Here is a 26888-nt window from a genome sequence, read left to right as displayed (position 1 = left end):
ACTCAAGCAGCCAAACTAGATAACCAAATCTCCAATCTACTGACAGCATCCCCAGGCTACAAAACATTTAGAAAATAAATAAAGACCATAATCTTTAAGAAATCCCTGAAAAAGACTTAACACCGCAAGTTCAATTCCCTCCTCTCACTAAAGCCCCATCCCCAAAACAACTAGCCCTACTCTTTACTTTCCTTGAAAATGACCAGATATCTTTTTGTAATACATCTTGGATAATTCTTTTGTAATCTGCCTTGAACCGCAAGGTAATGGCTGAATAGAAATCCCTAATATAATGTAATGTAATGATTGTTTGTTAAATATATCATTAAAAAAAATATATATTGTTTTTTTAAACATATTGTCCACAGTTTTGTTTTGGAGTTGTGCCCTATTTTTCGTTATATCTGATGAGAAGGAAAATCTTTCTCAATTGTAGACATTTTTTCAATAAACATCAAGGTTGGCCCGTAACTTTGTCCAAGTTTTTAATTTTGGCCCACTGCGTATTTGAGTTTGACACCCCTGCTCAAGGCTGCCACAGCTGGCTGGGCAGCAATGAAAGAAATTCGATCAAATTCATACCAGTGTTTAAGGCTGGTGTCATAGCATGGGTTCTCATACAAATTCAGAGCTACTAAGTTTCCAGGAAGGAGACTTTTTGGCTAGTGGTGGATTTCTGCCAACCTTATTCATTCAATTTTCTATACTGTTCTTCCAGAGGAGCTCAGAATGGTTTACATAAAATTTTTCAGGTGCTGAAGCATTTTTCCCTGGTGCATTCTGGGATCTGCAGCCCTGATTCCAATGGACAGAATCATAGACTATATACTGCTTTGGGATGTTAACTTAAAAACAAAGAAACAAAAAACAGGACCAGCCTAAAAATCTCCCTCTTGGAATGGATAACTTGGCAGGTCTGCAAATTTCAGGTGCTGATGTCTGCAGTGCCATTTTGTTACAATTTTCAAACTGTACTTTGGTGGTGGGGCTGTAATGTAAGAACCAGAAAAAGAAACGCATATAAACCTAGCACTCCAGGGCGCCTCCTAGGTACGGTCAAAGCGCGTCTGGTACCACTGGCCTCTATTTGAAGATCAGGAGGCACTACCCCGCTTCCCCAGCCAGGGTTTGGCGCCCCCTGCTGTTTACAATTCTTACAGCTCTAGTTAACATTTTAAGTTATGGGGAATCTCCGTTAGTTTGCAGGAAAGAAAAAGCGAAAACCCCAAAAACCCTCCATGCCCCAGTTCCAAATCGTGTCTTTTCACGTCTCCTACACGTTGAACCTCAGCACCCTGGGGTTGTGGGTTCAAACCCCGCGCTGCTCCCTGTGACCCTGGGCAAGTCACTCAGTCCTCCACAGCCCCAGGTACGTTAGATAGATTGTGAGCCCACCGGGACAGATAGGGAAAATGCTTGAGTACCTGATTGTAAAAAACCGCTTAGATAACCTTGATAGGCGGTATATAAAATCCTAATAAACTTGAAACCTGTGCAGTGCCCCTGTACCTGCTCTGGAAGTGCCTTTAGCTCTCTGTGAAAGTGGCACACATGTCTCAAGTCTGATACTCCCCTCCCCCCGCCTTTCCACGGCCGTCTATGAGCCAGTTTTACCTTTTTTTTTTTTTATCCCACATGGAACAATATGAGCATTCAGTGCTAGGATCACTTTTCAGAGCTGGCCATTTCGAGTTAGCAGGAGTTAAATAAGAAGGTAATTGTTTGCTGAGTGGATGTTAAAAGCTGGGGCGGCCTCCCCTCCTCCGCCCTAAAACTGGGTCCAAAACCCTCTCTTCTGTTTTGAATGGTGAAACTTTCACTTGCGAGTTAGTGTCATTGAGATTCTCTGTATTACTTGCAGCAGAGATATCTTAAGAGCCTTGGGTTGACCCTCCTTTTTTTTTTTTTTTTTTTTTCGCTGGTGGCGTCAGAGAGAAGACACTTGCCAAAACCTCTGACTTCCAGGGTGTGCTCAGACCTTTTTCTCGAGCCTCGAACACCGTATAAATACTGCCCGAACGGCACAAAGAGCTGAACAGTGCGAGTCTCTGCAGACACCGAGCATCTGCTGCCTTTTCACTGAGGAGCTACAGGTCTTCAAAGGCTTTGGAGATTTGGGAAAGGGTAAGAGATTGTCGTCTTGTTGCAGGCAGTATAAATCTTACAGGGCTCTTGGAAACATGCAGATGACCTGGTTTGGCTTTACAGTTTGTTTACACCCGGGATACAGTGATTGACCCTTGTGTGTATGTGATATGGCCCTGTAGACCAGGAAGGTCACCTTTATGTTCTTCCAGGTTCTTAACTCTTTCATTCAGGAGCCAAAGGGTGCCTCCAGGTCAGAGCTGACCAAGCCGGTTCCGGACAATTCATTGCTGTCTGATCTGTCCAACATGTTAGCTGGCATCCGCACCGTGGTTCTGCTTATAGTTAAGTGGATTCTCTTGTTTCCTGGGATCTGAATTGCTTTCTGAGTGAGTTAAGGTGTTTTTCTGACTCATAACTTCACTTATTTCTATGATCAAGTAGGCTCTTACTTATTGAATTTTCTATGCCGTTCTCCCTGAGGAGTTCAGAGTGGTTTTATTCTGGCATTCAAGCATTTTCCCATCTGTCCGCATTTTCCCGTCTGTCCTGATGGGCTCACAATCTATCTAATGTACCTGGGGTAATGGAGGGGGGGGGGAGGGGGGATTAAGTGTCTTACCTAAGGTCACAAGGAGCAGTGTGGCTTTGAACCCACAACCTCAGGGTGCTGAGGTTGTAGCTTTAACCACTGCACCACACTGTCCCCCACTAAAACTAATAATGCGTGACTAGCTGATTACTCTGCATTGCCTGGATATTTATTTATCCCAATGTTCTATTAGACAGGAAAAAGAATTGTGGACATCTTCATTTGTAGCAGCAAGAATGGCTCTCCATGGTTCTCTAAACGGCATCAGGAGGGTCAGTATTCATCTTAGCGAGCCCGCAAACTATGGATTAGACATTTTTTTTGATAATTTTTACGTCACCCCCTTCCCACCCCCACAGTATTTTTCCCCAGATAGTAAGTGATATGTATACCAAGTTTGGTTGAAATCTGTCCATGCGTTTCAGAGTTATACTGGAACATACATACACACATCTGATTTTGTATACATATAAGTTCCACTCTGCACCAGACAAGGCAGATCTGAAACCGGAGGTATGTCTTTGATCTTTCTCAAATGTAAATCCATCAGGGCTTTTCTTGTTTTTTTGCTCCAGGTTAAGACCAGTCTTTTGTGCTCATGGTATGTCAGTTAGAGAGTCTTTCTTGGCTGTCTCCCTGAATCCACATTTCTTTGGGCAGGAATTCCATTTTATTGTTGAATGGGTGGTCTCCTTTAAATCAGAATCCTTGTCGAGCAATTTGCAGGAAGGGATGCCAGTTGCTACCCAAAAAACAAATGTTACTTAAGTCTGTCCTCTACTTGCAATAATAGAAAGGCGGGTTTGGCTGGCGCTGAAGGATATGCAAATATTTACACTAAAACCTCACACTGATTTGGGGGTTTTAAATCAGAGTGTGTAGAGTGATCTGGTTACTGTAAAGGAAGCTGGGGAGCCTTGGAGGAGCACTTATGATCAAACAAGAGTCCCTGGGGGTTGAATCCGGGCTGTTTGAGACAAAAGCCATGCTAATGATATCTCTGTGCCTAACCGTAATTGCATAATACAATGACCTTTCTTTGTCACCGGTAAGTGAAGAGCACAAAAGTTTTATTGGTTATAAAGATATTAAGGACACTTCTTGAGGGGACTGTTGAGTTATCTGGAGTCAAGATTTATTATAAAGCAAGCCCAACGTGCTAAGATGCTTCCAGATATCAAAAGTTCAATTAACACGCCTGGAAATCTTGGGACGGGCTTATGTTCCTATTCACTTTACATATCTGGGAATGTTCCAAGGCTGCAGGTAAGACACGGGGGGGGGGGGGGGGGCAAAATCTTAGATCTAATGATATCTGAGAAGGGGCAGATAGGACTAGTTATTTTTATTAATTTATTAAAAAAAAAATTTATACTGCCAAAATCTCAGTGGTTTCCAAAATAATAATAATAACAATAATAACGGTTTATATACCGCAGGAACGTGAAGTTCTATGCGGTTTACAATGATTAAAAGATGCTATAGATTGAGTGGAATTAACAAAGTTCAGAGTTAGTGATTAACAGTTCTAAAGATCATTTGTTGAGGACTAAGATTGTATGGGTCGGTTTCCTAAGTACTTCAGGAACAGACGTGTTTCCTGAATTCCCTACAAGTAGTAGGCACGAGCAGTTGTTCCAGATCTTTACCCCCAAATGCTGCTTGATGTGAGAAAAGATGTTGGTGATGACTTTTAAATTTACAACCTCTAACCGGTGGAGAAACAAAGTTCGGATGTGAGCTTCTCTTATGTCTGTTGGTTGTGAAAGAGAAAAGATCCGTTATATATTTAGGGGCTAAGCCGTAAAGTACCTTGAAGCAAAAACAACCAAAGATAGCAATCCCAAATCATCATACATAGCGCTAATGACATTAAAAAATGCCCTTAACGATACTTTCAACAAATACTCATCGACAGCAGTTAAGGGAAAGCGAGGACAGTTTCAGAGGAATAATTATCATTCTAAGCTGCCATGGTGGTTTTAGCGCGCGCAGAATTGCTGTGCGCGCTAGATGCTAATGCCAGCATTGAGCTGGCGTTAGTTATAGCCGTTTAGCGTGCGCTAAAAACGCTATCGCAGCTTAGTAAAAGGAGCCCTTAGTCTTTTTTAAGTTCCAAAATTTTATTAAAATTTTGTATATTAAACATACATTTAAACAGGTGAGAATATACATTTTAACAAGTCTATTCCCAAACAATATTGTCACAATGCAAAGGATATTCTTAAAACTTCTAAGAAAAACTATCCCCAAACCCACCCATTGGCAGAGTGAAAAACCAGACATTTATGCATCCATACCTGCACAATCCAACTAACTGCACTTCATTCATAAATTTTGCTCAACAATCATTCATCAATAACCATATATCGAACTTGTTCCCTTTTCGAGATCTTGATTCACTGAAAAGCGTGGTCTAGATGGATGGCGTTTAACTATTAGGGACCCGGCCTTGAAAAAGCTCTCTTCAGCGAAACATGTTGGCAAAAGGAAGTCCCTAAGAAAGAGAGATCACGAACTAAAAGATAAGTTAAAATTTTAAAATTAAATTTATATATTTATAAAGTTAAACATGGAGTATTAAATGTATTTATAAAATTGGATCCGGTGAAGACAATGCACATTCAGCTTAATGTCATGAAATTGAATTGAACGTGGAGTGGTGCATCTGAGGATCTAGCTGGCAATCTTTGGGACCTCTACTCTCTACTACTCTACTTTATTCTTCTATACCGTCATAATCTTGCGACTTCTAGGCGGTTTACATTCAAGAGAGCTGGACATTCAGCGAGTTACAATATGCAGATAGTCAGAGGAAATACAGAGTACAGAAACTTTAAGAAAGCGAAAAAATAAAATATACAGTTTGCAAAGCAGAAAGCTTAGGAAAAGGTGTCTGCATGCAACAGAAACATAAAACCTCTTTCAAAAGCTCCTAGTCTCATTTGCTCCCTTGTCATGGGTAATAAACTGGGATGGACCACTGGCCCTATTGCCTGCCAACTTGTCTCGAAAAGGGAACAAGTTCGATATATGGTTATTCATACCTGTACTTACACACTTATCCATTCTGTAATAACACTCAGCCATTTGTGACATATTCTTGTATAGGTGACCACAACCTTCTGAATTTAATGTATGCGGGAGCAATTTTTAATTTCTTTGATGCTTCCATTGGCATGACTAATGATTATATGAGGTTAATAGCAATACTTACTGCTGTTGCAATCTAAACTAATTTGAAAACATGGACAGATGCTTCTTTATTATCTTTTCAATTCTGGTAGAACTCAAGTTTGTTTAATGGTTAATATGAGGCAGCCATAATGGAAAAGAGAGGCAAGAGGTTGCGATCAGCTTAGTCTTAAGCAGTTAAAAAAAAAAAAAAAAAAGAAGGAATGTTCCACACATAATCTTATTTGTCCGGCTAAGTTATTCCATAAAGATGTACCAGCAATTGTAAACATTTTATATTCAAAGCTGATTGACATACTAGCACCTACCCCCGCTGCTGAGTTTGCTGACACAGACATAATGTTTTACTGTTTTCTCTGGACATGGCTAGATATAGATCATAACCCTGAGCTGGAAAAGCAGTTAGCTTAGCAGGGTTTAAAAAAGTTTGGATAAGTTCTAAAAGGAAAGTCCTTAAGCCATTATTAAGATGGACTTGGGAAAAGCCACTGCTTATTTCTAGGATAAGCAACATGAAAATCAGTTTTACTCTTTTGGGATCTTGCCAGGTACTTGGCACCTGGATTGGCCATTCTTGGAAGCAGGATGCTAGGCTTGATGGGTCTGCAGTCTGTCCCGGTATGGCAGTACTTATGTTCTTAAAAGCAATAGGAATTGCAGATGTGGAAAGGTTGGCTGACGGGAGCACATAACCTGGGAGGAGTGTGCTGTTGCATTTTTAGTGAGCTCAGATGAAGTGGGAGAAGTACTTTGTTTACATATTTAGGAGCAGACGATGAAGGAGGAGGATTTCTGTGATCACCCCTTTCACAATCCATGGCAGCAGCTATTGCTTTGAGTTGGAGGAATCTGCTCTTTTCTCACATTCCCTGTGTTCACTGGCTATGCAGTCTGGTTGCCAAGGATTGTCCATCTTTTATGCTAACAACCGCCAAGATTTTGCTTTGGTCTCCAAGCTGCTCTATGCATCCTTCTAGTGTTTGTGTAGTGCGGATGAGAGGTTGGTTTGTCTCTGAGAAGCTGGAGTATATCAGTCTCGGCCTAGGACCATAAATTCAGCAGGTTTAGCTCTCCTAGGCCACTCCATCCACCACAGAAATGTTGCTGATCGCTGGCGCTGTGAAGCTGCGGAAGATGGGCAGGGCAGCTCTTCTAAAACCCTCCAGAGAAACATCTGGGAGGCAGGGCACACAGCTGTGGTCCAAAGCTGTTAAGAGGGTCCAGCATTACAGCCATCCGTAAATCAGAAGTATGTGAATCGGACGAGGATAGGAAGCCAATAATTGGCATCAGCTGTGCGCTTGGCTTCCTTCTTCTCCTCTAACTCCAGCTGAGTCAGGAGCAGGGCCGAGACCTGCCACTGTGCATGCTCATTGGCAGATTATGTGAGGGGTTTCCCCCATGCGCTCTCGCTCTTCCAGCACATCTAGTCCGCTCTTTGCAGTGATGGTCCTGACACAGGAATCATGGACCAAGCTCCTTCCAGAAGCCAGCAATCATGAGCCCCGAGTCCAGCCACGGAGTATCTACAACTCTCTCCCCTCTTTCCTGTGACACAGTCTACCTCTGCAGCATACTGAGTCCTAATTGATCTGGAAAGTGGAAGACCCAACTCATTTTATTTTATTTTTTAGCATTTATAACCTAAGTGGTCTACATTCAGGTACTCGAGCATTTTTCCCCGTCTGTCCCGGTGGGCTCATACTCTATCTAATGTAGTTGGGGCAATGGGGGATTAAGTGAATTGCCCAGGGTCACAAGGAGCAGCGTGGGCAAAGATAAAGCCAGGAACCCTCCACACTTGCCACCTGAGCCATTGGGCCAGTCCTGTTTGCAAGTTTAGCCTTACTTGCTATTGCTTTTGGGAGCAAGCTTAGGATGACTACATTTCCCCCTCCATATTCGCAAATTCCTTATCTACGGATTCGCTTATTTGTGGTTTTATATAAAAAAAATACATTTTCATTTTTCAGGCTATTTTAAGCCCTGTTACCCACCCATAAGCTTTACCTGGTGGTCTAGCGGGTTTTCTGGCAGGAGCGATCTTCCCACGCTCCTGCCCCCTGCAGATCGCTCACAGGAAATGGCTCGAGAGACTACGGGAGCTCAAGGCAGCCATTTCTTGTGAGCGATCTGCACGGGGCAGGAGCGTGGGAAGATCGCTCCTGCCAGAAAACCCACTAGACCACCAGGTAAGGCTTAAAGGGGGGGGAGGGGCTTACAGGGCTTAAAATAGCCAGGGGAAGCGGGGGTTAGGGGCAGAACCGGCCCGAATATTATTTGCGTTTTTTTAATATTTGCGGTCCGGCTCTGACCCTAACCCCCCGCGAATACGGAGGGGGAAGTGTATATCACTCCATGTCCAAGGGGACAAGCTGAGCAAGTCCTGGTTGTATGTAGAAAACTCAAAAGGGAAATCAGAGCTACATCTCCATGCTTACAGTAGAGCAAAACCAAGGCCAGCTTAGCTTATCCCTCCCTAGACATAGAACTGTACATTCAGCCTCTTATAAAGCTGAAAAATAAAAAAAAATGAAGGGATACTATTATCGCCCAGAATTTGCTTGTACATCTGAATATGCGCAGACTAGAGATCAGTGCCCCAGCAGGGCATGATGTGCAAACCACATACATGGGCTAACTTGTTGCTGACATATGACATTTTATTTATTTATTTATTCGGTTTTCTAAACTGTTCTCCCAGCCCAGGACAGCTCAGACTTTACATGGATTTTATTCAGGTCCTCAAGCATTTCCATGCATACCTTAGCCACCAGAGGTCACTAGAGTGGCTCCCAAACCTGTTTTGAGAAACCTCTGTCTAGCTGGGTTTTCAGGATATATGGAATGAATATGCATGAGATAAACTTGCACGCACTGTCTTTATTGTATACAAATTTATTTCATGCAGATTCATTGTGGACCTTCTGAAAACCTGACTGGCTAGAGCAGGGGTTTTCCAAACTTACTACACTTCCCCCTCCACATTTGCGGTTTTGACACTCGCGGTTTCACATATTTGCGATTTTTTTTTTTGTGGGGAGGAACTCCCCCCATAGTTTACCACATTCCTGCCTCCCTCCAGCCTTCCTCCCGGCATCCCGACCTTACCTGGTGGTCTAGCGGGCTTTTGGGGGCAGGAGTGATCTTCCTACGCTCCTGCCCTGTGTAGATTGCCAATAGGAAATGGCTGCCGTGAGCTCCCGCCATAGTCTCGATGGATTACGGGAATTCATGGCAGTCATTTTCTATTGGCGATCTGCACGGGGAAGGAGTGTAGGAAGATCGCTCCTGCCCCAAAAGCCTGCTAGACCACCAGGTAAGGCCGGGGGGAAGGTGGGAGGGAGGCTGGGGTGGGTCAGAGCCGGACGAGAAGTTATTCACAGTTTTTCTCAATTCACGGTCCGGCTCTGCCCCTATCCCCCATGAATACCAAGGGAGAAGTGTACTACTATTTATTATTTCTAAAACGCTGAAAGGCGTATGCAGCGTTGTACATTTTAACATCCAACAGACGGCCTCAGAAGAGCTTACAATCTTGTCCTGGTGATAAGATCAGAATTTCAGGCTCTCTCTAAAAAAAATGCACGAGATAAACCTGGATACATTGGAGGCTTAGTAGACGTGAAAGTATCACATGCATCTTAGTTGCAGATATCTTGAAAACTTGCTGACTGTGGGCTTTCCAGCAGTGGCGTTGTTGCTCGCGACGGTCAACAAGGCGCTCCTCACGACCCCGTCGGCTCTCCCTCCGACATCACTTCCTATGGGCGGCACCTGGAAGTGATGTCAGCGGGAGAGCCGACGGGGTCGTGAGGAGCTCGTTGTTGACCGCCGTGAGCAACAACTTTAACTGGAGGAATGGGGGAGGAAAGGAAGGGGGCGCGCTTGTGGGGAGTAGGAATGGAAAGAGGAGGGGTGCTGCCCCCCTCCCCAGCAACATGGTGCCCAGGACAGATCTCTGCATCGCCCTCCCTCCTTACTATGCCACTGCTTTCCAGTATGGGCATGGGGGTTCTCAGAACCAGCTTGAGGGTTGAAATAGAGGCGGGACAGAGCTCTGAATTGTCTTCAAGATAAGGTTAAGTCAGTGATGCTCAAAGTCCGTCATTTCAATCACCTCCTCCCCCCCCCCAAGTTTCTGCCTATCCTTAATAAATGGGAATGAGATGTATTTGCATGCACTGTTTAGAGCTAACTCTCTACAATACTGTAAATCAGAAGTCGTAACTAATGATACTTATATTTGCATAAAGACTTCCAGCTGGAGTGCAGTTTTCAAATTGAGCAAAAACTGCCCCCTTTTCCAGCTTGCTTGCAGACTGGTTTCATGCTTTTCAGGTCAGGTTAAACCAGTCCCGGCTTTGGAATGCTAGAACTATAGTTCCGATTGCTCCCAGGGGGAAGCAGAGCAGCTCCTGGGTGAATGGAGCTGGGTGGAATCCCACTTTGACTCCCAAATCAATTGTGATCCAGGTGAATGTAAGAACATATGCATTGCCATACTGGGAGAGACCAAAGGTCCATTAAGCCCATTATCCTGTGGCCAATCTGGGTCACAAGTATCTGCTTGTCCTAGAAATAAACAGTGGATTTTCCCTAGTCCATCTTAATAATGAGGTTGCAACTAGAGAATGACACGGGGACAAATTTGTTCCCGTCACCGCAGGAACTCAATTTTCCCATTCCGTCCTGTCCCCATGAGTTTTGTTGCTGTCCCTGTCCCTGTCTCATTCCTGTAAGCTCTGCCTTAAACGCACAAGCCTCAAACGCTTATGATTTTAAAGGGTTTGAGGCTTGTGCAGATGAGGACAGAGCTTAGGCGTTGGTGGAATGAGGCATTATGACATCACAATTTGAGCTCTAGAATGTTGCTACTTAGGATTTTAAAGTGTTTGGGGCTTGTGCAGATGAGGACGGAGCTTAGGCATTGGTGGAATGAGGCATTATGACATCACAAGCTGAGCTCTAGAATGTTGCTACTTAGGATTTGAAAGTGTTTGAGGCTTGTGCAGACGAGGACAGAGCTTAGGCGTTGGTGGAATGAGGCATTATGACATCACAATTTGAGCTCTAGAATGTTGCTACTTAGGATTTGAAAGTGTTTGAGGCTTGTGCAGATGAGGACGGAGCTTAGGCATTGGTGGAATGAGGCATTATGACATCACAAGCTGAGCTCTAGAATGTTGTTACTTATGATTTTAAAGTGTTTGAGGCTTATGCAGACGAGGACAGAGCTTAGACATTGGTGGAATGAGGCATTATGACATCACAATCTGAGCTCTAGAATGTTGCTACTTATGATTTTTAAGTGTTTGAGGCTTGTGCAGATGAGGACGGAGCTTGCAGGAATGGGGCAGGGGACGGGATGGGAAAATGAGTCCCTGTGGGGACGGAAAAAAATTTGCCACCATGTCATTCTCTAGTTGCAACTTCAACTATATCAACCCAAACTGGCTGATCCAGTCCTGGTTTTGCTGTATTGCATTCATGAAGTTATATCTGATTTTTCTACAAAAAGTTGCAGTTTGTCTTCTTGCATGCAGTAGAGCAAAGTCAAGACTGGATCAGCCTGTTTGGGTTGACCTGGGTGAGGTGGCCACCGTAGGTTCACAGCACAGTGCAGTGGAGTGGCCATGGCTGGGTCCAGATGGGCAGGGGTCCATGCACTTTGGGCTCAGGTCCACCCAGAAGCAGTGCACCCTTCTCATAGCCGGAGAGGATCTCCAAAGCCCTAAAGATTTCCTCTGAAGGCATCCAAAACTCCCTGTTGTCGAGCCTGGCATTTGGTGGCAGCATTCCTGAGTTGCAACCGCTGGCATCTCCGTGTATGCTTGGTTTTCATGCATGCCAGGTGACTGGGCTTGCCCAGGGCGCTGGCATCAGCAGCCCATTAATACTGCCACCAACGGTTGAGGTTGACGTCAAAGGTTTGGAGATCCCCAACAGCTCCGGTATTTATATTTTAAGTTGAATTGGAGTTGGGTGCTGGAAAGAGCAGGGATGGAGAGAATATTTTGGCCTTGATTTTATAAACGGCATTTAAGTCGTAGTCGGTCATCGGCTAGGTGCTATTTATAGAATCATGCCTAACGTCACTTAAGCAGACTTAGGCAGCGGGAGGTGTTGAATCCATAGTAGTTAGTTATTTATTTAATTCGTTATATAGCTCAGAACGGGTTACAGGTTAACATACTTAGGGCTTTTTTTTACAAAGCTGCGCTAGGGCCTTAACGCCCGCTAGCCGCTACCGCCTCCTTTTGAGCAGGTGGTAGATTTTCAGCTAGCGTGGCTTTGTAAAAGGAGCCCTTAATTTCAGTACAAGTTTTTATCCTAGCCTGACACATACTAGGGGTCTAATATTAATATATATAATATAAAGTTATTATCCTAACTCAGCACCTACTAGGGATGTAATATCGATGTCCATAACGTACAGTTTACAGGTTGAATTAGTCGGTTACAGTACCAGATTTTTCAATAAAAGTTTTTATCCTAACGCAACACCTGTTGAGGGTCATGTATCCAAATACATTTCATTGTCATCTATTGGTCGTGGGAGGGGGAGTTAAGCGATTCGTTTTCTACCCTGTTGCCCCAAAGAGCTCAGAAAGGGTTATAGGTTGAACATATGTAAAAGACAGTCAACAGGTTTGCCATAATTACAGTACAATTTATGATACAAGTTTTTATCCTAACTTGTTATATACTAGGGGTCTAATACCAATACAGTGTTCCCCTGCGAATTCGCGATTTGCGGACTTAGTTATTCGCAGTATTTTCTGACTGCCTCTTCCGGTCAGAAAATACAGGGAATGAGTCTGCAAATCAGTCTTCTGCACAGCCGATTTCTCCTCCTCTCCCCTCCTGGACAGCCAATCAGCCTTCTGCACAGCCGATTTCTCCTCCTCTTCCCTCCTGGTCAGCCAATCAGCCTTCTGCACAGCCGATTCCTCCTCCTCTCTCCTTCGGTCAGCCAATCAGCCTTCTGCACAGCCGATTCCTCCTCCTTTGGTCAGCCAATCAGCCTTCTGCACAGCCGATTCCTCCTCCTCTCCCCTCCTGGTCAGCCAATCAGCCTTCTACACAGTTGATTTCTCCTCCTCCTCTCCCCCTACCCCCCCCCCCCCCCCGGAGCTTACCGTATGATTTACTATACGCGTCGGAGCCCCATCTGCCCTCTCCTGCCTTTTAACAGTGTTTTGCAGTTTAGAAATATGTGAAGACCATTTTGTTTAAGCAATGCTTTTCCTTGAAAGCCATATATATATTTTTTTAATTTCATGATTGTTTCTGCTGTTTTTATGATTGTATGTTTTGATTTTGTGTCTGTTTTATTGTAGCCCATGCAGAATACGGGTAATAAATTTTAAAATAAATAAATGTGTCTTTTTTTTTTTTCTCTTAGGCCTACCCAAAAATTGACACTGGTACACTGTGAATCACTTTGGGGTCTATTTATTAAGCAGGGTTAGTTGTTTATTAGAATGGTGTTTTTCAACCTTCTCCTGGTAGCACACCAAACCAATTGTGTTTTCAGAATTATCTCAAGGGACTTGTATGAGAGATTTACATACAATGAGTCTCCTATATATGCAAATCTATTTCATGCATATTCATTTTGAGAATTCTGAAAATCAAACTTATTTCACTTCCCCCTCCCGATTCACAGTTTTAGGACTCATGATTTCGATTATTCGCAATTTCCTGAAACCAGAATCACCCCCACCTCCCTGGACCTTACCTGGTGGTCTTTCGGGGCAGGAGGGGAGTTTCCGTCGTAGTCTTGAGAGACTGTGGGAACTCAGGGCAGCCATTTTGGATGAGTTATCTGCACGGGGCAGGAGTGTAGGAAGATTGCTCCTGCCCCGAAAGACTGCTAGACCACCAGGTAAGATCCGGGATGCTGGGGGGAAGGCGGGGGTGGGTTAGAGCCGGTCCCAAAAGTTATTTGCAAATTTTCAAGATTTGTGGGCCGGCTCCTATTGAGGGAGGAGTGTAGATGTGTCTCCAGGGAATAGCTGAGAAGTATTGTGCTATTAAAAAAAAGTCCATAACACTTGGCAAAAATCACTACTACTTGTTAAATCCTGAGTTAATAATCAAGGTGGAATTTTTTTGTTCATGTAGTCTTGGGAGTGGAAGGGAACAATGAAGGTATCTGGAGGACAGCACTGATATTAAGTATTTATCTACGGCTTATAGCCTAAGTGGTTTTCATTCAGGTGCTCAAGCTATCTGTCCCGGTGAATTACCATAATGTGTGTCGGCAGCAAGGCAGTCGGATTTTGTGCAACCAGTGGCATAGTAAGGGGGTGCGGACTGCCCCGGGCGCCCACTCCGTTGGGGCACTGGCTCTTTTCTGCCGCAACATGCCACGCTTGCACCATCCCTCCCCCTCCCCCGTACCTCTCTATTATCTTCCCTAGCATGAGCAAGTTCAGCCTATTGCTCGCGCCAACCTGGTTCCCCTCTGAATCACTTCCAGGTCACGGGGCCAGGAAGTGACGTCAGATAGAAATCCAATGCTGATGCGAGGAGCATGCTGCAGAAACCACTCACGTTGGCAAAGATTTAGAGGTATGTGGGGTTGGGGAGTAACAGCACAAGTGTAGAGTGAGGAAGGGGGAGCAGAGGGATTAGTGGCGTGGGGGGGCACCTCCTACCCTTTCTATGCCACTGTGTGAAACAGTTCCAATCTGCCTTTAACCTTCTTCTGAGTTATATTAGCACACCTTAGTTTAAGAACATAAGAATTGCCGCTGCTGGGTCAGACCAGTGGTCCATCATGACCAACAGTCTGCTCACGCGGCGGCTCTCTGGTCAAAGACCAGCACCCTAACTGAGGCTAGCCTTACCTGCGTACGTTCTGAATCAGCAGGAACTTGTCAAACTTTGTCTTGAATCCCTGGAGGGTGTTTTCCCCTATAACAGCCTCCGGAAGAGCGTTCCAGCTTTCTACCACTCTCTGGGTGAAGAAGAACTTCCTTATGTTCGTTCGGAATCTATCCCCTTTTAGCTTTAGAGAGTGTTCTCTCGTTCTCCCTACCTTGGAGAGGGTGAACAACCTGTCTTTATCTACTAAGTCTATTCCCTTCATTATCGTGAATATTTCGATCATGTCCCCTCTCAGTCTCCTCTTTTCGAGGGAGAAGAGGCCCAGTTTCTCTAACCTCTCACTGTACGGCAACTCCTCCAGCTCCTTAACCATCTTAGTCGCTCTTCTCTGGACCCTTTCGAGTAGTACCGTGTCCTTCTTCATGTACGGCGACTGGTTGTTTCTCCCCAGATATTGGGAGCAGTCCCTTGACCCCCAAAATATCACTGTGGAGATTTTGACACTGCCATATTAGGGTTATCCAGAAAAACCTAAAGTTGGAAAAACTGTGTGAATTGAAGTTTTTCCTATGAATTTGTGCATGGTCAGAAAATAATTTTTAAAAAATGTTAAGCCCATCCTGGAGTCCCCTTTTTCTTAAATTTTGCCAATTTTGCTTAATGGAGCATTCGGCGCAGGTTGAGGCCTTGTTGCAAGGAGTTGAACAGCATCACATGCTTTATCCTGACTATCCCCGGGAGGGGGGGGAAGGGGGGTGCCTTTTTAACAAACCGTGAAAGTGTATTTTAGTTCCTAGGAGCGTCGGAGCAGCGCACAGCATTCAGCGTGCCGGCCAGTGCTACAAACCGCTTTTGCGGTTTTGTAAATGGAGGGGGGTATCTGAAGAACACATTGAATGCTTGAGGGTTTGGAACGCCATTGGTAGACGACCACGCCAAAGTGTACGTGTTTAGCGATTAGCAAAGTATGTTATATTTCTGTTATTTTTCAAATAACGTGCAGATATTGAAGGGTCATTTAATAAAATACTGCTAGATTTTTTTTTTTTTTTTTTGCATAAAATGTCTTTTTATCATTAGTTATAATACTGTATTAGTGGGATTCTGAAGAATCCGACCCCACTTATAATTTATTTAATTTACCCCCATTTTTACCAAACTGCGATAGCGGTTATTAGCGCAGAGAGCCACGCTGAATGTCCCGCGCTGCTCCCGACGCTCATAGAGTTCCTATGAGCATCAGGAGCAGCACGGAGCATTCGGCGCGGCTCCCTGAGCTAATAATCGCTATCGCAGTTTAGTAAAAGAGGGGGTTATTTATTTATTTAGAAAAATTATAAACTGCTTAAAATCAAAGCAGTGTACAAAATAACCTAAATATAAAGACAAACCAAATGTACATAGAACAAAATTAACATTAACATATCAAACTTTATCAAGCTCGAGATCTTACTTCATCTTGCGACATCACAACATTAACCCATAGGGACGATGCAACGCCAGATTCATTCACCCTCTTTTTTACTAAGGCGCGCTAACTGATTTAACGCGCGCTAATCGAATTAGCCCATGCTAAATGCTAACACATCCATAGACTAATATGCACGTGTTGGCATTTAGGGCGCGCTAATCAGTTAGCGCACCTTAGTAAAGGAGGGCCTCGGCCCCTCTTTTAAAAAAGCGCTAAGCGTTTTAGCACGGATTTAGTGCACGCTAAATCAAAGCGTGCACTAACTGCTAACGTGTCCATAGGATAACATGCACGTGTTGGCGTTTAGCGTGTGTTTAGCGCACCTTTGTAAAAGAGGGGGTTAGTGTTCAGTCTATACATAAATAATAAACATTTTGGAGACTTCAGTATTATTTCTGTACTGATTTGTGTTTTTGTTTTTTTCCAATAAAACAGACTTGACATAAAATGTCTTTTTATCAATGTATCATTGCTGAGTGTGTAAACATAAGTTATAGCTAGAATACCAAGAAATGTGTTTAATTAAACAAAAATAATAGCAAATTTTAAGAAAAACAGAGCTTTATGTAATAAGTGGGTCTAAGGGACCCAAGAATAGAAACATAGAATATGACGGCAGAAAAGGGCCAACAGCCCAACAAGTCTGCCCACTCAAGAACCCTCCCTCCCAACTAGTCTGCCTACTCAAGAATCCTTCTTCCCTGGAGTATCTATCGTTTGAGCATAACTCTGTAGTTTGTCCCATCGACTCTTGAAGTCGAGCACGCTACTGGCCTCGACCACCTGGCGGGGAAGATCATTCCATCGATCAGTCACCTGTTCGGTGAAGAAGTATTTCCTGGTGTCACCATGAAATCTTCCTCCCTTAAGTTTTAGTAGATGCCCTCTTGTCGACGTGGGACCCTTTAGAAAAAAGATTTCCTCCTCCACTTGGATGTGACCCATGATATATTTAAATGTTTCTATCATGTCCCCCCTTTCTCTGCGCTCCTTGAGAGAATATAAGCGCAATCTGGTCAGACGTTCTTCATATGGGATGTCCTTAAGTCCTGAGACCATCCTAGTGGCCATTCTCTGTATCGACTCCATCCTCTTCACATCCTTTTGATAATGTGGCCTCCAAAATTGGACACGGTACTCCAGGTGAGGTCTCACCATGGATCTGTATAACGGTAGTATGACTTCCGGTTTTCGGCTGATAAAGCTCCTGATGCAACCCAGCATTTGTCTGGCCTTCGCTGAAGCTTTCTCCACCTGATTAGCAGCTTTCATATCTTCCCGGATGAGAACTCCCAAGTCCCTTTCTGCAGTAGTTCTTGTTAAGTTTTCACCGTTCAAGGTGTACGTTTTGCATGGATTTCCGCTCCCAAGGTGTATTACTTTACATTTCTTGGCATTAAAGTTTAGTTGCCAAGTACTGGACCATTTTTCCAATACAAGCAGGTCTTGCTCCATAGTGTTGGGCCTTGTTGCGCTGTCAGGTTCTGAGGCCCTGCCCACAACGCTGCATAGTTTAGTGTCGTCGGCAAATAGTGTAGTTTTGCCTAGAAGTCCCTGAGTCAGATCTCCTACAAAGATAAAGAATGGGCTTAAAAAATTTTTTTTTTAAAATTATTTTTTCATCAAGCGCAATCAAATTCATGGGGAAAAACATCAATTCGCACAGTTTTTCCAACTTTAGGTTTTTCTGGGCAACCGTCTTGCCATATGTTTAAAATTTTGTTTATTTATTGGGATTTATTAACCACTTTTACGAAGAGATTATTCCAAGGCAGCGTAGAGCAGGATTTAATGAGTGTTAATAGCAAAATGTCAATAGGTCCCTTTATGAAATCTTAAGGGGTCCTTTTTATTAAGGTGCGCTAACCGATTTAGCACACGCTAAGGGTTCCTTTTACTAAGGTGTGCTAGCGGTTTTAGCGCGCGCTACAATGCCGCACGCGCTAAACGCTAATGCCTCCATAGAGCTTGCATTAATATTTTTTGTTTAGCGCGTGGTTAGCGCACCTTAGTAGAAGGAGCCTTAAATGCCAATAAAATATAACGGATGCCTTAGCATTTAGCACGCGCTAACTTGGTTAGGCGCATCTTAATAAAAAGACCCCTAAGTTACTGCAGTCACCATTGGTGTACAATAATTACTACAGAAAGAACGATGGACCATAGGGTCAGACATAAGGGAAGCATAGGTTAACTGCTTCTCGACACTCTGGAGCCACGCCTGGCCAGCTGAGCTTTCAGGATCGCCACAATGAACATGCACGAGAGAGATTTGCATATACTTAGAAACATAGAAACATAGAAATTGACGGCAGAAAAGGGCCATAGCCCATCGAGTCTGCCCATACCAATGACCCACTCCCTGATTCTTACTCTCCTAGAGATCCCACATGAATATCCCATTTTCTCTTGAAATCTAACACGCTGCTGGCCTCAATCACCCGCTGAGGCAGCTCGTTCCAATGATCTACCACCCTTTCAGTGAAGAAGTACTTCCTCGCATCACCCTGAAATTTCCCTCCCCTGATTTTCAGCGAGTGACCTCTGGTTACCGAGGGCCCTGTAAGACTGAAGATATCATCTTTTACCTCTATACGCCCAGTAATATACTTAAAGGTCTCAATCATGTCCCCTCTCTCTCTTCGCTCCTTCAGTGAGTACATCCGCAGTTTTTTTTAACCTTTCTTCATACGTGAGTTCCCTAAGCCCCAAAACCATCCTGGTAGCCATTCGCTGAACCGACTCAATTCTCAACACATCTTTTCGGTAGTGTGGTCTCCAGAATTGAACACAATACTCGAGATGAGGTCTCACCATGGATCTGTACAGTGGCATTATGACTTCAGGTTTTCTGCTGACAAAACCCCTACGGATACAGCCCATCATTTGTCTTGCCTTGGACGAAGCCTTCTCTACTTGATTGGCAGCCTTCATATCGTCGCTAATGATCACTCCTAAATCACGTTCCACCGTGGTCCTGGACAAGGTTTCACCATTTAGTGTGTAAGTTCTGTGTGGATTTTTTTTGCCTAGGTGCATTACTTTACATTTTTTAGCATTGAAGCCCAGCCATATGCCTCCATATGCCAATTTATCTCGCGCAGATGCATTCTGGGAATCCTGACTGGCTAGGTGTGTTTCCAAGGGAGGATCGAGAAGCTGTGCTTTTTAGGCCATCGAAGACAGACATGGGGAGATTAAGTTGTCAAGCTAATAAAGTTTCCCAAGTTCAGAGGAAGAAGGAGAGAGAGCGGCTCTCACTTCAGCACTCCCTTCATATTGGAGCTGGACAGGCGTAATAACTCAAATGGCTGGCAATATAAAAGCAGCAAAGAACGTCTCGGTGCGTCATTCATGGTTTGGGTTGCCTTTGCTTTTCATATTGCAGCCTCGTTTCACATAAACAGAAGTTTTGGGAAGTGGCAGGGACTAAATATACCACACCAATCTTTAAGATTTACTGAGAGAGGTAGTTGACGTCTTGACTAGCCTATTAGCAGAGGAAACACTAAATCACCCTTGAGATAAATGTAAAAGGCAGCGACTACTGCAGATTTTGGGTTTTTTTCTGAATTTTTCCGTTTCTTTCTGGTAATCTCCATTGAACCACTTGAGTAGTAATTGCAGAATGTAACTGAAAGACAAAGCCCATCTTCAGACTGCCAGGAAATATCTTCTGAAGTGAATGATTTGCTTTACTCTAATGGGGGGAGGGTGCTCAGAACACTGAGGCAAGGAATCAGAAGGTGCACCCTGGAGACTCAGCACAGAAAGATTATAGGGTAGATGGCCAAAGCCATTTAAATGGCCAGAACAATGGTCCATCTAGCCCAGTAATCCGTCATCATGGTAGCCAAATGAGGTCACTAGTACCTGGCCAAAACCCAAATAGTAGCAACATTCCATGCTACCGATCTAGGGCAAGCGGTGGCATCCTCTATGTCTGTCTCAACAACAGACTATGAACTTTTCTTCCAGAAATTTGTCCAAAACTTTCTTAAAACCAGCTACGTTAACCGCTCTTACCACAACCTCTGGCAACACGTTTTAGTGCTCCGAGTGAAAAAATATTTCCTCCTGTTGGTTTTAAAAGTATTTCCCTGTAGCTAGTCTTTGTAATTTTTGACAGAGTGAAAAATCGATCCACTTGTACCCGTTCTACTCCACTCAGGATTTTGTAGACTTCAATCATATCTCCTCTCAGCCGTCTCTTTTCCAAGCTGAAGAGCCCCAACCTTTTTAGTCTTTCCTCATACGAGAGGAGTTCCATCCCCTTTATCATCTTGATCACTCTTCTTTGAACCTTTTCTAGTGTCGCTATATATCTTTCTTGAGATAAGGAGACCAGAATTGAATGCAATATTCCAGGTGAGGTTGCACCATGGAGCAAATATAGAGGCATTATAACATTCTTAGTCTTGTTAACCATCCCTTTTTAAATAATTCCTAGCATCCTGTTTGCTTTTTTGGCCGCCACCACACATTGAGTGGAAGGTTTCATCATATTGTCTACAATGACACCCAAATCGTTTTCTTGGGTGCTAACCCCCAAGGTAGATCCTAGTATCTGTTAACTATGATTTGGGTTATTCTTCCCAATGTGCAACACTGTACATTAGTCCAAATTTAATTTCATCTGCCATTTGGATGCCCAGTCTTCCAATTTCCTAAGGTCTGCTTACAATTTTTCACAATCTGCATGCGTTTTAACAACTTTGAATAGTTTAGTGTCATCTGAAAATTTAATCACCTTTTTTTAAATCAAATTTAGTCATTCATCGTTCCAATTTCCAGATCATTTATAAATAAGTTAAATAGCACCAGTCCCAGTACAGACCCCTGCGGCACTCCACTGTTTACTCTCCTCCATTGAGAAAAATGACCATTTAAACCTACCCTCTATTTTCTATCCGATAACCAATTCCTAATCCATAACTGAATTTTGCCACCTATCCCATGACTCTTTAATTTTCTCAGGAGTCTCTAGTGAGGAACTTTATCAAAAGCTTTCTGAAAATCTAGATACACTACATTAACCGGCTCTCCTTTATCCACATGTTTATTCACACCTTCAAAGCAGTCAAACAAATTAGTGAGGCAAGATCTCCTTTGGCTGAACCCATGCTGACTCTCTGTCCCATTAAATTGCGTTTCTCTACAAGTTTCCTCAAAGCCACTGACTACCTAAAGCTCAGTATTTTTCTTAAAATTTGCTATTAGTTTTGGTTAATGGAGCAAATTTCTTGGTATTCTAGTTATAACTTTTATGTTTTCATACTCAGAAATGACACATTTTATATTAAGTCTGCTTTATTGAAAAAGAACAATAAATCAGTACAGAAATAACATTAGAGTCTCCAATATGCTTATTATAAGAAGTGGAGTAGAATTCCTTAGAACCATAAAAGAATAGGAAAGCATTCTCCTGTCGTCAACTAATGATAAAAAGACATTTTATGCAAAAAAATCTAGCAGCATTTTATGAAACGAACCTTCAATATATGCACTTTATTGTGGAAAATAACAGAAATGTAACGTACTTCGCTAATAGTTACACACGTACCCTGTGGTACAGTCATCTACCAATGACGTTCCAAATACTCAAGCATTCAGTGTCTTCTGCGATACGTAATAGAGTTGGCCAATCCTACTCCAGGGCACCTCCAACAGATAGTCGACCAGAAATCTTTTCCACTTAAAATTCCCAGCATGCAACAATATAAAATCTACCAGGCAAATTACCTTATCCGTCCAATATCTATTAGCAAAATGCTGGAACTAACTACCACTTACACTATGATCTTGTGACCATTATGTCAGGTTCAGAAAACTGTTACAACCATTTCTGTACCAAGACAGGGAGCCAACCCTGAAGTAGTAATTATAAAAGCCCATTTCTAAACTATCTAATGCAACTCCTGGGACATAACGATGAGCCAAAGATGACCTACTTGAACTTGTAACTTTGTATTTGTAAATGTACTGATCTACCAGTACTAGCAACCCAATTGCATGTCCATATCAAACTGTCCTTTGTATCTTCCTGAGTAACTAACCCAACCTCTTGTAAATGTAATCCAACCGTGAACTGAATAGGTACACGTGGAATAGAAAACCTGATTAACATAACATAACCTTGAGGGAAGAAATGTTTTCTCCAGTTTACATTACATTAGTGACTTCTATTCCGCCTGTACCTTGCAGTTCTAAGCGGATTACATTAGAAGATGGCTGGACATTTCCAGGAAGTTACAATTTAGGGTTAGTTACATAGTAGAGGCTTTGAGGAGCAATTGAGGATAGACAGAAATAAGAGGATTGAATTTAGGGAAGTTGCAGTTTAGGGGCTGGTTACATGATTGAGTTATTGAGGAGAAATTACAAGAGTGGTAGGAAGACAACGGGGAGATTGTAGGGAAGGGGAGGAGAACTCTATAGATTGTTTTTAAATGTACTTCTTAGTAGCTTCATCGCATGTCTCCTAATCCTAGTATTGGCTGGTACCTGGTTAACTTCCGGGTCAACTGTCATATCTGGATATTCAATACTGGGAGTTGTGCATGCCTCGGCATTGAATATCTGGAGTTAGTTCAGCTTTTGGCTGGAAGTGACTGGCTAGCTTGCTTACTGTTGAGGTCTGAATCTCTACCCCCTACATTTCTGTGTCTGCATTGCTCATCTAAGACTCGGCAGACACATGCAACCTCAGGGAATCGTTCGGATTTGATATTAATTACTAGAAAATGAAACATGAAAGTGCTGAAGAGGTCGAGAAGTATCACCGGTAGAGGCAAGAGCAAGCACCCCTCACCCCTCACTTCTCCACTCTCCACGGTGGCTCTTCTGTTTAGCCTTTTGACTGAAAAGTGAAATTGGTCCTGTATACACGTCTCCCTGGATACACTCTGAAAATCTCCCTCAACTCAGCAGGTCAGGTCGTTCAATTCCATGGTTTCCTGGGGATCGAGAAGGAATTTGTGCTCTGCAGAACCTTGGATGGGAAATGAAGCCTCATTACTTTCCTTTGAGTCAACATGTCAGAGACTGATTGTAGAATAATAACAGACCCGGTGGGATAAAGGCTATTTGAACTTGATGCGTTTGCATCTCCTTTTGGTCTAAAATAATATCTTTGCGTCTGTTAATAAGACACGCAGAAGTCATTTTTTGACCTGTGTCTCTCATGCGACAAACAGGTTTCACAGGTCCATAAATTAGTATTTTTTTTCTCCGTTGTCTTTGCTCAGTTTGCCAATTCTTAGATTTTTCCTTGGTTCTAATCTCTCAGTTGGGTTCTGTAATACCGTATACTATGCCATTCTTATGCAAATTGTATTTCTATACTATTGCCTCCTGAGGTCTCTGATCTCTGTATTTCCTCTGAATATCTACTTATTGTATTTCGCTGAATGTCCAGCACTCCTGATTGTAAACCGCCTAGAAGTCGCAAGATTGTGGCGGTATAGAAGAATAAAGTTATTACATTATTATTATCTTAGTTAATTACCCCCCCCCAAAAAAAAACCTCTCACTATGAATCAATGAAAACTTCAGCCCCCTTTTTTTTCCTTGCCCCCAAATTATAGAATGATCCACCACCACCTATACGATCTGAACTGTCTTTAATTGAATGTAATTCCCTCCAAAAGGTATAGTTCAATCTATCCCAGTTTTTCCAGTTCCTTAGAATAAGCTGTACGGCAACCCCTGTCATAATAAAGAGAAATTTATTATTGTGAGATGATATTTGGCTTTTAGCTCTCATCAAAGTGCCAAATAGCACAGTGTCATATGTTAGTGCCACTGGATTTTCCATTACTTTGTTTACCTGATCCCAAATGGATCTCCAAAACTGAAGTATCAAGGGACAATAAAATAATAAATGATCTAACGTCCCAGGTTCGAGATGACAGTGGCAACACCTATTAGGCTTGGAACTATCTAATTTCTGTAACCGAACTGGGGTCCAAACTGCTCTATGTAACAAAAAAACCGAAGTTTGTCTCATAGATGCAGACACCGTACATCTCATCCTCCAAGTCCAGATTCGTGGCCATTGAGACGCAGTGATCTGATGCTTTATCTCAATGCTCCAAATGTCACGAAGACCAGTCTTTGGTTTCTTATTCAAAAATCCAGATATTAATTTATACCACTGAGCGGCCTGATGACCCAGGAAATCCGCCTAGAAGCACAGGAACGGCAAACTATACTGATTTTTCCAGTCAGGGAGCCCCTCCTGAATGGCCTGCTTCAACTGCAACCACCTATAACTTTGAGATTTAGCAATGTAAAATTTTTGTTATAGTCGTGAAAGCAGCTTTCCGTCTGATACTACGTCATCTAAAGTACTTATTCCAGCCTTCATCCAGTATTTCCAGATGACCTTAAACACGCCAATCTGAATCTTGGGGTTCAACCAAAGGGACTGAGAAGTGGATTTATGAATTGGAATATCTGTTAAATTGGTAATAAAATTTTAAAGTTTCCAAGTGTCCATTAAAATTCTATTGTCCTTATACAACCTAGGCATCTTGATTCTCAAAACATGATACAAGCTCAATGGAACAAAAGACCAAAAAAAAATCTCAATCTCAATGGAGACAGGAATTGCCATTCCAACCTTAACCAGTCTGGAAGATTTTCCATGAGCTCGCGGAGGATCCTGACTATATAGGCTTGATGGTACCTATAAAAATTTGGAAAATTTACCTTACCCTCCACAATTGGCTTTTGTAAGGATACAGTTCTTGCTGTTTTCCCCAGCCAAATAAATTTTGTAAGAATACTATTTAATTTTTTTGTAAAAGAACCCCTGAAAAAGACACTAGTTACATACCCATTTGGTAACAAACCAGAGGCAAAATCATCATTTTCACCGTCTGAACTCGCCCCCACCAAGACCGATGTAATGGGTTCCACTGCTCACACATGTCTGTGACCTTTAGCAATAAGGATTTTTCATTTACTTTCATCGCTTCTTCCAGCGTTTTGTAAATCCAAATTCCTAAATACTTTATTCCTTTTGGTGGGAGTCTCTCTCTGTCAAGTTTTTAAGATGGAACGTAATATGGCCATACATCAGGGACATTATGAGAAGTTTCTAAAGATTTGGGAGCCATTGACAAAATTTTGCAGAGTGATTGGTGATTTTGCCCTTTGTTATACACGTCCAGGGTGGGTTGGAATGTATTTTTCAATTTCTCATTTTGAGTGTAGTTTTTGGTTATAATTATTGGGGGGGGGGGGGCTGATATATCTTTTTGTCATCTAATATAATAAAACCCTAAGCCGCGCATGCGCACTCCCATTGCGTGCGACCATTTTCCGTGAGCTGTAGGGACCCGCAGGTAGGAGTGCGCATGCCCGCTTAGGGTTCTGTTTTTCGTCCTATTTTTTGTCCTGGCCTGCTCCCTGTTCGCCTTGCCGTATTGTATTTTTTAGTTGAAAGACGCGGCGGTGGTTCCTCTCACGATCCCCGCCTGCGTCGGACTTCCGACACAGGCGGGGATCATGAGAGGAGCCACCGCTGCGTCTTTCAACTAAAAAATGCAATACGGCAAGGCAAGCAGGGAGCAGGCCAGACCGAAGCTCCGACTTGAACTGCTAGTTGGCCGGCTCCCTTGCTGGAGTTATTTTTCAGTTTAAAGGTGCTGCAGCGGCTCCTGTCACGAGCCGCACCTGCTTCAGAGAAGACTTCTAATGCAGGCGGGGATCGTTAGAGGAGCCGAGGCGGCACCTTTAAACTGAAAATTAACTCCGGGAAGGGAGTCGGCCAGATCACCACGGCAGCCACTCCCCCCTCCCGCCCTCTCTCTGTCTGCCGGAAAAAAAACCCCAAAACCCAACAATCCCTGGCATGTAGGGGGAAAGGGGAGCTTGCAACAACAAAAACTCCCGATGCCCGTGACTGTGACACCCCCCCCCCCCAAATAAATTCCCCTGGAGCAAGGGGGGAGAGGGAGATCATTCCCATCTGTCCGAAGAAGGAACCGGCAGGTTAGACGGTCAGCTAGGGGCAGGAGCAAGGGAATCAATCATGAGATGAGGGTGGAGGACAAGGAGGAGAATGATAGTTGAGTGGGAGTGGAAAGAGATGCCTGATTGGGAGTTGGGGCCTGGGTTGGTGAGGAGAAGAGAGACATGGGATAGCCACTAGAGAGAGAGGCTTTGGGCGGGTGAGAGAAGCAGGCATTTGGAGTGCAGATAGGAGAGAGAGAGTACATGGATGGGCCACCACCACCTCAGCGAATGAGAGCTAAAGGAACCCCTCCCCTCCCCCGCCAGGAATGTGCGGGCAACTGACCACAGCTGGATTGAGGAAAGGGCAAGGGATCCCTTAGCTGGCACGGCTGGAAAGCGGCTTCAGTGAGGGTCTGGGCAGGGAGAGCGACAGAAAGAAAAAAAGATAGAAAGAAAGAAATAAAGATAGACAGCGGGAGGGAGAAAGAAAGAAATAAAGAAAGTCAGGGCAGGGAGAAAGACAGAAAGAAAAAAAGATAGAAGGGGCAGGGAGAGAGACAGAAAGAAAAGAAGAAAGAGACAAGGAGGCAGGAGAAAGACAGACAGACATCTATTCTAGCACCCGTTAATGTAACGGGCTTAAACACTAGTAGATTATAATTGTATTTGTATTTAAGTGCTTTTATAAAGTTATATGATTGCATTATATTGTGCACTTACGTATGGCTTTAAAATGAATAAGGA

The 26888-nt window shown here is 43.4% G+C and overlaps 1 protein-coding gene across 1 annotated transcript in view; it reads left to right on the top strand.

Moving 5' to 3' along the window:
* The first annotated feature begins 2002 nt into the window (after positions 1–2002).
* CRISPLD2 (cysteine rich secretory protein LCCL domain containing 2) overlaps positions 2003–26888 on the top strand; it is a 177818-nt gene continuing 152932 nt past the window's right edge. The window contains exon 1 of the mRNA XM_033941577.1: positions 2003–2124. The gene's annotated coding sequence lies outside the window, so the exon portion shown is untranslated. The remainder of the gene's footprint in view (positions 2125–26888) is intronic.

This window comes from Geotrypetes seraphini, chromosome 4 (assembly GCF_902459505.1).
Source record: "Geotrypetes seraphini chromosome 4, aGeoSer1.1, whole genome shotgun sequence".
Classification (NCBI taxonomy): domain Eukaryota; kingdom Metazoa; phylum Chordata; class Amphibia; order Gymnophiona; family Dermophiidae; genus Geotrypetes; species Geotrypetes seraphini.
This window is presented reverse-complemented; position numbering and strand designations above follow the sequence as displayed.